Source organism: Heterocephalus glaber, unplaced genomic scaffold (assembly GCF_053883595.1).
Source record: "Heterocephalus glaber isolate CG9 unplaced genomic scaffold, H.glaber_assembly_v1.0 deba00000594, whole genome shotgun sequence".
NCBI lineage: Eukaryota > Metazoa > Chordata > Mammalia > Rodentia > Bathyergidae > Heterocephalus > Heterocephalus glaber.
This window is the reverse complement of record NW_028258151.1, coordinates 18255840-18268621: the sequence shown is the minus strand read 5'-3', so window position 1 is coordinate 18268621 and position 12782 is coordinate 18255840.

The following is a 12782-nucleotide window of genomic DNA, read 5'->3' as shown; positions in this document are numbered from 1 at the left end:
AGAGAGAGAGCCAAGGGCTGGGGTGCCAACGTCCCCTTCCCAAGGCACACCCCTAGTGACCTCTCTTCCTGTCTAGGCCCCACCTCCTAAAGGCTTTGTTACCTCTCCGTAATACCATAGGCCGGGAGCCAAGGCTTTAACACATAGCCTTTGGGGAACATTCCAGATCCACACTCTACCAAGGAAGGTGCTTCCAACCACCGTACTTGGGGACCAGGGCCCTCTTGAGATCACATAGGCTCAACCCAACTTTCCAGTTACGTCACATGGGAAGCTCTATTAAAAAGATCCCCACATAGTCAGTGATAGCAGGCAGTAGCAAGTGAGAGAGGTGTTGGCATTCCTGTTCCTTGGGTGGAGAAGCAGATATGTGTAATTTCCACTGCCAACCACAAAGAAGAGCTGGGATGGGATCTGCTCTCCTATATTTAAAAAAATACATATGAAAAGAAACCTCTTTTCAAGTATTGGACAGCCGGAGTCTCAGGACTGTGATGCCTAGAGAAGAAAGAGCTAAGCCTTCCAGTCACCTTGGCTTTCCAGGTGGGTGCAGTTTCCAGGCCACCAGGAAGGGAGGGGTGCTCAGCACTCTCACCAAGTTGAGGAAACACAGATAAGAGCTAGGAAGGTCAAGACAGCTAGGATTTGTAAGGCAGAGTGCTAAAGCAGAAGGCATAATGCAGAGAAAGAACTCCAGAAGTGTTCCCAGGATCTCCTGGAGTCTTTGGCTGAGACTAATCTGCACACATCTGTGGGAAACTGCTAGAGGCAGGCAAAGCACAGCTTCCAGAGAGCTGAGAGTCAAACAATGACCAGAACTCACCAGGGTTGAGACACAGGCAGGTTCCTGCAGCCTCAGCAGAGAGACTCTGTGGAAAACCTGGAGCATCCAGCGGGCCCCAGAAGGACCAGGCCCTAGATATGGAAAAGAACTGGTCCTATAGTATAAGCTACTCAAGAACTACCCCTAAGTGCCAGGGATGTAGCTCAGTGGTGCCACGCCTGCTGGCAAGCACAAGGTCCTGAGTTCGATCTCTGATACTAGGGGGAGAAAAAGAACTACTTCAGAAAAACTTTAAAATGAACTTCAAACGGATGAAACTGATGCACGGGGGACCCTATTGCCTGCCCAAAGAAATTTCAATGATACTGTAAAAACAACAACCACCAAACTCAGAGCAAGGTGAAATAAATAATGTCCAGCATCTAAACAAAAATTACTAGAGATGTCAGCAGGTAGCAAAAATTTGAACCACAACCAGGAGAAAAGCCCATCAGAAGAAATAGATCTGGATATAAATAGAAATGATGAGATTAACAGATGGTGGCTTTAAAAGAGCTCTTACAATATATTAAAGTGATGAAAAGAACACATGAACACCATGAGAAAAGAAATGGAGGATATACATTTTTTTAAAAAGGGTTCCTAGAAATGAAAATCACATCTAAAATGAAAAACTCATGCATAGACTTAATAGCAGATTCAATACTGCAGAATAAAACATCAGCAAGCTCAGAGACATAGCAATGTGGAAACCATCCCAACTGAAGCACAATGAAGACGAAGAGTGAATGGAGACTCAGTACCATGGTTGGAATGTGTACCCCAGAATTCATGTGTTGCGAAATTAATCTCCAAGGTCACCGTGTTGGGTTGCAGAGCTAACTGGGAAGTATTTTCTCACAAGGGTAGAGAAGGGACCCAAACCATCACAGGCAGGGCTCCTGGAGTGGGTTCCCCCTTGCACGCTGGTCCTTCTGCTTCACTGCATGACAGTGCAGTGTGACAGCCTCGCCTGATGCCAGCACCATGATCCTGAGCTCCCAGACTCCAGAACCGTGAGTCAATAAATTTCAGTTCACTGTAAATTACCTGGTTTCGGGTACTCTGTTATAGAAGCCCAAAACAGACCAATCTACTCTCTGACCTGTAGGACACCAAGTGGTTGATGTGTTTTCTGGAGCCCCAAATGGAATGAAAGGGCAGTAAAAATGTTTGAAGAAACAACTTTCTAAATTTGATGAAAATTATACACTCATATGTTAAAACCCCAAATTATTCATGAATCTAAATGTACAATATGTAACTAAAAAGTACATTAAAATTTTGGAAGAAACAGAGCTAAATTTTTTTGACTTCAGTTTAGGCAAAGATTTCTTTTATGCGATACCTAAAACACCATTGGTTAAAAGATTTATGTGAAAAGAATCTAAAAGAAGAGATTAATAAGTGAGACTTCATCAAAACTAAAAACTTCTCTTCCTGGAAAGACACTCTGCTAAAAAATGAAAAGACAAGCCACATCCTGGGAGAAAATATTTGCAAACTGCATATCTGACAAAGAACTTGTATCCAAAATATTTAAAGAACGCTCAAAACTCAGTAGTAAGAAAACAAACTATACAACTAAAAATGAGCCAAATATTTGCACAAGCATTTCCCCAAAGAAGAGAAATGGCTGTAAATAAGCACGTGAAAATGGATTCAACATCGTCAGTGATTATGGGATACAAATAAAAGCCATAGTTGGATACCACTGTATACATCTTCAGAATGGAAAATGACAATTAATTTTTTATTTACTTTAAGAAGAAAAACCTCTCAGAATGCAAACTGCTTGGAGGACAGAGTAACAGCAAATCTCACATGTTGCTGGGCAAAATGGTGCAACCACTCAAGAAAATGCTTTGGCAATTTCTTATAAATGTATGCACTTAGGACCCCAAATCCCGAGGATTTTACCCAAGAGAAATGAACACTAGTGTTCACATAGAAACTGGCACGTGAACACTTTTGGTGGCTTTATACAAAATTGCCCAAATCAAAAAACAACCGAGTGTCCTTCAGCTCAGTGATCGGTAACAGATGATGGTCCCTCCACAGAATGGAATATTACTCAGTGGTGAAAACCGATAGGGTGTCGACATGCTCACAGAAACACTGCTGTGTGTTAGACTGAGGAGAAACTTCAGAGGCTCTATGCTATGAGATTCCACTCACATGACATTCTGGAAAGGGCCAAATTATAGGAACAGAGAACAGATGGGAGGTGTTGTGGACTGAATTGTCTCTCCCATAGGAAAAGCCCAAATTCCCACTGTGACCTTATTTTGGAAAGGGTCTTGGGGAGGTAATTAGGGTTAAATAAAGTCATAAAGACTGGTGCCCTTATAAGGAGAGAAAGAGACAGGAGCCTCCCTCCCTCTCTCTCTCTCTCTCTCTCTCTCCCTCTCTCTCTCTCCCAACTGGGCCACTGTCCACAGGCCGGGAAGGGTGGCCTCACAGCACCTAGAACTTGGACTTCCAGCCTCTAGAACTTGGTGAAGCTCAGCATCTGTGGCTCAAGTGCCTGTCCATGGCCCTCTGTTCTAGCAGCCCAAGCTGATACACATAAGGGGCTGTTGGCCACTAAGGGGCGTTCTGGGTGATGGAAATGTTTTGTGTCTTGACTGTGTCTTTGACGCTACTGTATGTGATTGTCAAACCTCCCAGAACCATACACTAAAAAGGATGCACTTCATAGCATACAGATTATGCTTTAGTGAAGCAGCCAAGGGAAAATGCACATCACTTACATGGGGACAGAGATAACAACGTCAAAGACAAATCGTCAGGAACAATGTCCTGACTGGAAGAAACTCCAGGGCATGGTAGGAGCTCAGGGTGGAATGGGAGCTGTTCCCTGCACAGGCTGGGTGCTGGGAGGAGTCACAGAGGGGTCACCGTGGGCTCGGCATGGGAAGAGGAGGAGGGGCCACAGGCAGGGCAGCCAGGATGAGCTTCTCGGGAAGAGAGAGGGGCTGCGGCCGGGGGGTGGTAGGGCAGGCCTATAGTCCAACACTCTGGGAGGCTGAGGCAGGAAGGTCAAAAGTCAGAGCCCAGCCTAGGTAACTTAAAGTAAAACAATTAAAAACGGGTTGGGGACGTAGTTCAGTGCAGAAGTCCTGGGTTCAGTCCCCAGGGAAGAAAGGAAGGAAAGAATGGAAGGAGGGAGGGAATCAGCAGCCTAGGCCTCAGCACACAGCATGGATGGGAAAGAGGGAAGCTCAGCCTGCAAGGCTGAAAAGGGCCTCAAACTCTAGGCCAAAGAAGTTGGATTTGACTACAGTGACCTGACAGTGGACAAGAGACAGTGGACAAGAGTCCCCTCTCTCCTGGTGGGCTGGCTTTTTGCTGCCGTAACTAAGCTTGAGCCCTCACTGCAGTTTCATGCAGATGCCTGTCCCATGGTACCCTTTCTATGGCTGCCAAGGACCATGTCCATGAGCCAGTGTGTGGCATAAGCTCACTCACCTAGAACAAGCACCTTACCTTCTCCAGCCACCCCCAGTCCACCTCTTCCTTGCTTTGTTCCAGACACACCACCCTTTGCTATGCCTCTGGTATACCAGGCAATCCTGCCTCAGGGCCTTTGCACATGCTAAGCACCCTGAGCACTCCTCCCCAGGTATCTGTGGGGCTCACTGTCAGATCTCTTTCAGGGGTCTGCTCAAATGTCCCTCACTGCTGATGCCTGTGCTGACCTCCCTGACTAAAAGAGAACCCATGTCCACACACACACCCCATCCCCTAGCCTTCTTCTTCCCAGGCCTCCTGTCTTTGTTTCTTCACTGTCTGATAGAAACTGTCTGTAACGGCCACATCCCTTGACCGAGTATGTGGTGTAGATGAGGGAAGGCTCCGAGGTCCGAGACAGTAGCTTCCTGCTGGGCTGGAGGCTGAGTCACAAAGGTCCTCTTTTCTGGATACAAGATCTGCAACAAGGATTCCAGAGACTCTCCCCAAGCCCAAAGGGATGACACTCACTCAGCCAGTGTTCTGCGTAATGTGTCAAAATCCCACGCGGTGAGGAGCAGGACAGTCAAGCTGACCACCTACCACTGCCTACCACACTCACTCTTCCCAAGCCCGAGTCCAGTTCTGGAGACGGCAATGGAGATGCAGAGCTTGACCATCAGGATCCTGAGCAAGAGAGAGCCCAGAGGTGAGGGTCAAGTACCCTGCTCAGCATGGGACCCTGCCCAGCCCTGGGCACCGCCAGGATCCCTCCCTTCCCCGTGTAGTAGTTATCCACACTGTGTAACAATAACGTAGTGGGTTAAAGCAGCCCTAAGCTAACAGAGGTTCACCCCCAGTGTCTGTGGCTCAGGTCAAGGGGCCCTGGGCTGGGCAGAGCTGGCTGAGGTTCTCCCCAAGGCTGCAGACAGCTGGCAGCAGGAGGGCGGGTCCTCCCAGTCTCACTGGGTTGAGGATCTGCTTCTGAGGCAGCTCCCTGTCATGGCTGGGAAGTCCAAAGAAGGCTCAGCCCCCACCCCATGGGCCCTCTGAGGTGTCCCCAGGTCATCACAGCTGGCTTCCCTTGGAGCCAGGGATTTGTGAAGCCACAGCAGAAACCCAGTGTCCCTTACGGCCTTGCCACATACCTTCCCTCTGTGGCACTCCGTCCACCACACCAACATGCCGAGCTCAACAGGGGAGGAGCACATGGTGTAAAAGCCAGGAGGGAACATGGGCGTCTTGGGGGCTGCCTGCCACACCCTGCACTTGTCCTTGAAGGCTGAGGCTGAGTGTCCCCCTTGGCCTGCACATCCTTCTCTCTCTCCCCACTTGAAATCCTCTTTTCCCTTCAGGACCCAACTCCATGGGCTCCTCTCTATGTCGCCTCCTAGATCTGCTGCAGGCTGAGTAAAGGCCCTTAAGGCTCCACAGCTCCAGCCTCAGCCAGGCAGGGCCCTCTCCTGCAGTCATCCCTTCCAGGTCTTTCTTTGGAATGTAACTGAGAGCTACTCATGGCAAAGACCCTTTCCGATTCGCCTGTGGCCCAGCATCCAGCATCCAGAGTTTACCCCAGAATTATTTGTGGTTCAGTGAGCATCAGATGGATGGATGCATGGATGGATGGATGGACTACACAATGGTTGACTGGATGGGTTTGTAGGTAGACAAGTAAACGGATAGATGGTTGGGTGAGTGGACAGATGGACAGGCACACAGGTGAACACTGGACTGGATGGTTGGATGGATGGGTGGATAGTTGACTGGATAGATGGGTGGAGGAGTAAGTAGACAGAGGATTGAGTAGGTGGTTGGAGGGACAGGTAGACAGCTGAGTGAATGGGTGGCTAGAGGGACAGGAAGATGGGTAGATTGATCAATTGATACATGCATGGATGGCTTTTCCAGTATTTCCAATATTTCCCCTAAAAGGTAACTTCTTGGGATTCTTAGAAATCTCGAGCCAAGAAAGGCATGAATGTATACACAGGCACAACCTCAGAGCCAGCAATGCCCAGAAGCCACCAGTTATTGAACGAGGCTGGGTTCAGGGCTGGTGAGAATAGGTCCTTGCTCTCAGCACGGCTTCCCTTGAGCAGCAAGGGCTCCGCCCTCCCAACAGCAGGCTCTCCCTTCTCCCAAGTGTGCACATGGAAACATGCCCTCGGGACACCCACACTCCCGTACATCAGGACCTGGCCCAGGGAGGCTGGTCAGTCCTCACCGGGGCTGGGAACACAACGCAAGGCCAGCTTCCTCTGGCATCGTGTCCCAGGCTGGTCCAGGGCAGAGCCTGGGGATCCCTGGAGAAGCAGAGGGGAGGTGCCCCGAGCACTGCTCACCCACTCACCTGCTCCTGCCATCTGCTCTCCGAAGGCTCCCACGGAGTCCTGCCCCGCCCTCGGCTTCCTCCCTCCTTGCTCACCAGAGGGCTCCCTGGGGACCCGAGAACAAACCCCGCAGTCGGGAATCTGGGAATCGAATACCTGTGACAGCTTTTGCTCCTTGCAGGCTGGGAACACTCTCTAAAGCAGATGCCCTCGTGGGGAGCACAGGAGCCCCCAGCCTCGACCTCCATCGGAGCTCCTAAGGGAGTGGGGTGGAAGGCAGCTCATTTTTTAAGACACCAGGGCTGGAGTGATTGGATCTTGAGGCCTAAGCTTACATGACCTGGAAAGCCTATTTGATAAACAGGACATCAAATTTCAAGTACAAATTGAGTACAAAAATAATAATCATTTAGAATAAAAAGGAAATCACGGCAAATAATAAATTGTAAAAACTGAACAAACCATACACACCAAATGTAGAAAAATGGCATCTGATTCGATTCATTACCTTCCCTCCCTCCTTTTGAGGGCTTCTCCCTACACTTTCTGGCTGCATGTTCTCAGACAGGCTCTTTGTACAACTGTTTTGTAATAGGACTTTCCGCGGAGAGAATGGGAAATGCTGCAGTTTGTCCTCTGACATGATTGATCGAAATTTGTTGATGATTTAAGAAAAAGAGTAAAGGCTGGGCATGCGGCTCAGTGGTAGAGTGCTCGCCTAGCATGTGTGAAGTCCTGGTTCCATCCCCAGCACTGTCAAAAACAGTACAGCAATTTGCTTATTTCTGATGGCTTAAGAGAGTTGTTTTCAAATTTCATGGCTTGTTATCAGCCAGGTCATATCTGAAATGTCTTCTGTGCTTTCTTGCAAGAGAGGGTATCAGTCTGGGACATTCCATCCCTTTGGCTTTACTCATGACCCCAGTGACCACAGCTAGGCAGCCAGGCCAGCCAGGCCAGCTCAGATGACTGCTCCTTGTCATCTCTGGTCCTGGAGGGAAGAGGTAGCCACAAAGCCTAGCCACCATGACCCTGAACAGGGGACATAGCAGGAACTTCTCCTATTCTGCCTCTGTGGGGTCAGAAGAGTTCAGATGCCGCATGAAGTCCACCTGGACAGGGCATACCACAGCCAGCCACAGCCCATGAGCATCCGGGTGGAGGCAGGGAAGGCCAGTTCTGGCCTTGGGGTAGACCCACCCATGAGGGCCTGCCAGAAAGGAGACAGGCAGGGAAGGGACAGAGGAAAGGCAACCTGGTGAGTGGTGAGGCCTTGTCCACAGTCCCTGGGATTTTAGAGAAGTCATTCACAGCCCTAAGGCTTTCCAAAACCTGCAATTCCAGACATTGCCATGTGGAGGTGCTCAGTCCTACGGTTGAAGACACAGAGGCTTGCCTTCTGGAGTCTTTAGGACAAAGAGGGGAGGTGGGGGTGGGCAGCACCATGGAGAATGGGCTTTCTCTGAGTGTGGGGACTAGAAGGCGTCCTGTCTGGTGGGAGTGGGAGAAGTTGTCCCCCCAGCACCATCTCTGCTGTCCTGCCCTGGCACACACTCTGACCCTGCAAATTCCATCATGTGGAGACAGCCTGGGGCATCTAGACCAAGCACAAGTCCAAGGTTCCTCGGAAGGAAGGCCGCTGTACCACCTGTGGGATGTGACACTGGGGCTAGAGGGAGGGGCCTGGGAGCCTTGTCCTGGATGAGCCACTAACTCACTCTGTGCTTCCAGAAAACTTCCCCAGCCCCCTGAGGGCCTCAGTTTCTTCATCTGTAAAATAAGCAGGTATGAAAAAATCATCTCAAGGCCCCGCTCAGCTCCACAAGCTGAGACATAACCGAGCTTAGCAAAAACACAGTCAGAACCTTGGTGTCGGAAGATAGCAAGGCCTGCTCCCTGTGGTCGTTCAGGACACACCCTTGGCCTAAGGTTCCGGACCCTGACTCGCCTGGCTGTCCTCAGGCAGTGGCTTATCGCCCGCCTGTGGTTATCATCAGGCCCCATGCTGTACCCTGACAGGTCTGAGGTCAGCCCGCACCCAGATGATCACTCTTCTGCACCTGTGCAAAGCCCGGGCCACCCAGCCGCAGGACACGGACTTCCTCCTCCCAGAGGCCTTTCTTTGCAGCTGTGCCCAGAGGGACTCTGGCTCACTTTCCTCCACTATAAAGTAGAAATCATGCAATCTTTACAGGGTGGCCTGAGGTGGTCACAGAGATCGTGACCTCAAAAGAACCTGGCCTGCACTGTCCCACCCAGCCCTATATCAGGAGAAGCAGCAAGATGCTCACAAGTTGCCCCCTGGTCCTTGGGCAAACCCGTCCCATGGGAGCCCACTGTACAGGCCCCACTGGTATCTTAGGGCCTGCCCCGAATCCCTCCTCTGACCCCATGGCCTTCCTTGTCCCCACTGTCACCTAACAATGAATGGAGTTCTGGAGTTGAGTTGACACAGCTCATGGCTGACCTCAATCTCTACCACTCACACTGAACAAGGAGCAGCCCGGGGAAGAGCACACCTCTGAGGGGCCCTGGGGAAGGGTCCTTGAGGATTAAAATGCCCCCCACCCCACGTCATGTCTCTGGAAAACCCCGCAGTGGCGTCCATTCCCTGCTGACTTCTCTGGACAGATAAGTCAGTCACTCACAACGTGGGCAGTACCAGGAGCAACACAAGCAGAGGGTGGTTGGGTGGGCAGGGACAGATCGTGTGACCTGTGAAAGGGGACCCACCCACCACCCTTCCCAGCCTGTTGGGGGAGGTTTCCTGGGGGCCGCACCAGTAGTCCAGATGGGGACCACAAGCACCTCGGGCGGCAGGGGACTTGCAGCCTTTGATATTCTACTCTTGGCTCAAGCTCAGTTTCCCCTTTTGCCCCTTTCAGCCTTACACCAGGCAGAAGGCTGTGAGGGCTTTCTTTGGTAAAGCATTTCTAAACCTCTTTTAATTGTGCTCATTCTGCTAGCATTGATGATGTGGGAAAAGGTTCACAGGACTTTGTATTATTTTTTTAACATAGGTACAAGCTGCCAAGTAGTTCAAGGGCAAATCTCCTATAGTTTCTGGGACATTCGTTTCAATTTCAAAAGGGAAAATGTCTCCTCTGATGTGCCTGGTTAAGTGGTTCCTGATTGATCCCTTTTGGATGCAAAATGGACTGTGTCAAGTTAGTTATGTTTGTAAAGAAGGAAAAACTTCAAGAGTGGCCTGAAGATGGGTCTGAGTGAGACCATAACTGAAGGAATGGGACACAGGACCTGTTGTGGCAATTTTGGCTCAGGGAGAGGTTTAAGTTCCAGTCGAAACTCTGCTGTGATGTTGTCAGACTGGATAAAAGATTGAGACCCAATAGATGCTGTATACAAAGAGCCCCTTTCACCCAGCACTGTGGGAGGCTGAAGCAGGAGGATCACGAATTCCAGCCCAGCCCACCAGTTAGTGACTTAGTGAGTATCAAAATAAAAAACAAAAAGGGCTAGGAATGTAGGCCAGTGAGAAAACCCTGGGTTCAATCCCCAGTAGGGCAAAAAAAAAGGAAAGAAAGAGGGAAGGAATGAGAGAGAATGAGAGAAAGGAAGAGCGGGAAGAAGGTAAAAAAAGAAAGGAAAGGAGGCCCACTTTAGATGCAATACACACCCAGATTTAAAGTGAAAGGATAGGAAAAGATATAATATTAAAGCCAGCTAAATGTAGTCTACACCCCAAATGTATACGCACAGAGCTAGAGGTTTGCAAAACACATTAAGCAAAAACTAACCCAAGTGAAAAAATAAACAGACCCACAATTACAGTTCTCTCACACTAATGGGTAGAATAAGTGCACATAAAATCAAGACTATCAACCAACATGACCAAATTAAGCTTCTAGAAAGGAAAAGTACATTATCTGAAATAAAACATTCATGGATGGTACGGAAAACTCATTTGACATTCTAGAAGAAAAATGTGGGAACTTGAAGACATAGCAATTAGAAATGATCCAAAATGAAGCACTGAGGAAAAAAGACTGGGAAAGCAATTTCACTGCTTTGCAGGCCAAAGTCAAGTATGCAGAATCAGAAGCCAGAGGCAGAGGAGAAAGGGATGGGGTGTAGCAGCCCCTCTCCAAGATAGCCCCAGGGGCTCCACCTTCTGGTATTCACATCCTTGGAAACTCCCTCCCACCTTGAGAGTCACCAAAACACAATGGCAACAGCAAAGTGGGACTTCTGAATGAGGTCATAGAAAACGTGTGGCTTCTGGCTTCCTCTCTCAGACCATTCTAGGGGAAGCCACTGCCATGGCCAGAGTCCTCCGTCATCCCCCTGAAGAAATCCATGGGGTGAAGAACCGATATGCAGATGACTGCTGTTTACCTAATACCATGAAGGTGACCTTATTCTGACAAACTTAAACCAGAGGTTCCCAGCTAAGCTCTTCCCAGATTCCTTCCTCCAAGAGCTTTGTGAAATAATATGCTTATTATTTTTAAGCCACTAAGTTTGAGGGTAAATATGTTTGTGGCAAAAGATCATTCATACAAGAGAAACAGAAAAATATTTGAAGAAATAATGGTTTAAAATGTTTCCAAATATGATGTAAACCATAAACCCACAAATCCAAGAAGTTTAACGAATTCCAAGCAGGATAAATCTGAAGACGACTATGTCAAGGAGATTATAATCAAACCAGTAAAAATATCACATACAGAGGAAGAAAGGTAAGGACAGTAAAAACTTTCATTTATGCTCATATATATATAGAGAGAGATAGAGACAGATATAAATATATTTCATAGTGAACAGTACTAAGTGTGTATCCTGTCTTTCGGGGCATAGATTTCTATAAATATCAATTCAGTCAAGGTGATTAAAAATGATGCTCATATTTTCCATCCTTGTCTCAGTTTTGGTCTCATTACATCAATTACTAAGAGATGAGTACTAAAACTTCTGGTGATGTTTGTAGATCTATTTTTCTCCCTACAATTTTACTTCATTCGTGTCAAAGATTTATTAATAGGCATTTGCATATTTTGACTATCATTTCTTCCTTACAAATGTACCTTTGCTGTTTATTAAACAAAATTTATTACATTGATTATTTATTGTTATTATGAAATATCCCTTTTCACCTCAGTTATTACAAATTGTCTAAAAGCTTATTTTGTTCAATTTTAATACAACCTCAACTTTCTTATGCTATTGTTTTCATGGTATATCATCTTCCATCTATTTCCTTTTGATCTCTTTGTGTCTTTATATTTACAGTGCATCACCTGTTAATAGCAGATTAGATCACTCTCCCTCTCTCCCTCTCTCTCCCTCTTCTCTCTCTCAGTGTTTAACTCTTTAACATTATACATTTGGATTCCATTTTGTTTCTCTGTTCTACATATTTCCTTGCCCCCCTATCTTTCCTGCTTTTTGTGCATATGTTGTATTTAATTGAATTTTTTTGGAATTCTATTTATGTACTGACATTTAGCTATGCCCATTTGCCATTATTCATGAACAAACTGTTTTCTTCCAAGAAAATCTAAGAGATTAAATCATATTCTTATTCATTAACAACAATCCAAAAAGGCCACTTTAAAAGACAACATTTAAAGAGGAACATGGGAGGGGGAGGGGAAAAGAAGGAAGGGAAAAGAAAAAAAAGAGACTGGAAGGAAAAAAATGGAAACCAAGCTTTGGTAAATAAAGAGGGGAAGAGAAGTTAAAGGGAAGGGAGGGGATTGGGAGAAAAAAAAGCATCAAGTTATATTATGTCCAGGTACAAATTCCCTATGATGAATATAATCATTATGTATATCTAAAATACACTAATAAAATTAATTTTTAAAAATAAAGTACTTAGCCAGGTGTGGTGGCACATGCCTGCCCAGCACTTGGGAGGCTGAAGCAGGAGGATTGCCCCAAGTTCAAGACCAGCCTGAATTAATAGCAAGACCCTGTCTCAAAAAACAAACAAACAAAAAATGAAGTAGTTAACATAGATACAACATTTAAAATAGCATCAGATTATGAACCAGTACTTAGGAACAAGTCCAGGAAAGGTAATGTAAATTCTTTATGGAGGAAATTCTAGCTCTTCACTGCAAGACATAAAGGAAGCACTAAACAAATGAGGCGATTGATTCCCTGTGTTCGTGGGAAGGAGGGGTCAGGGTCGTAAGGAAGACTGTTCTGCTCTG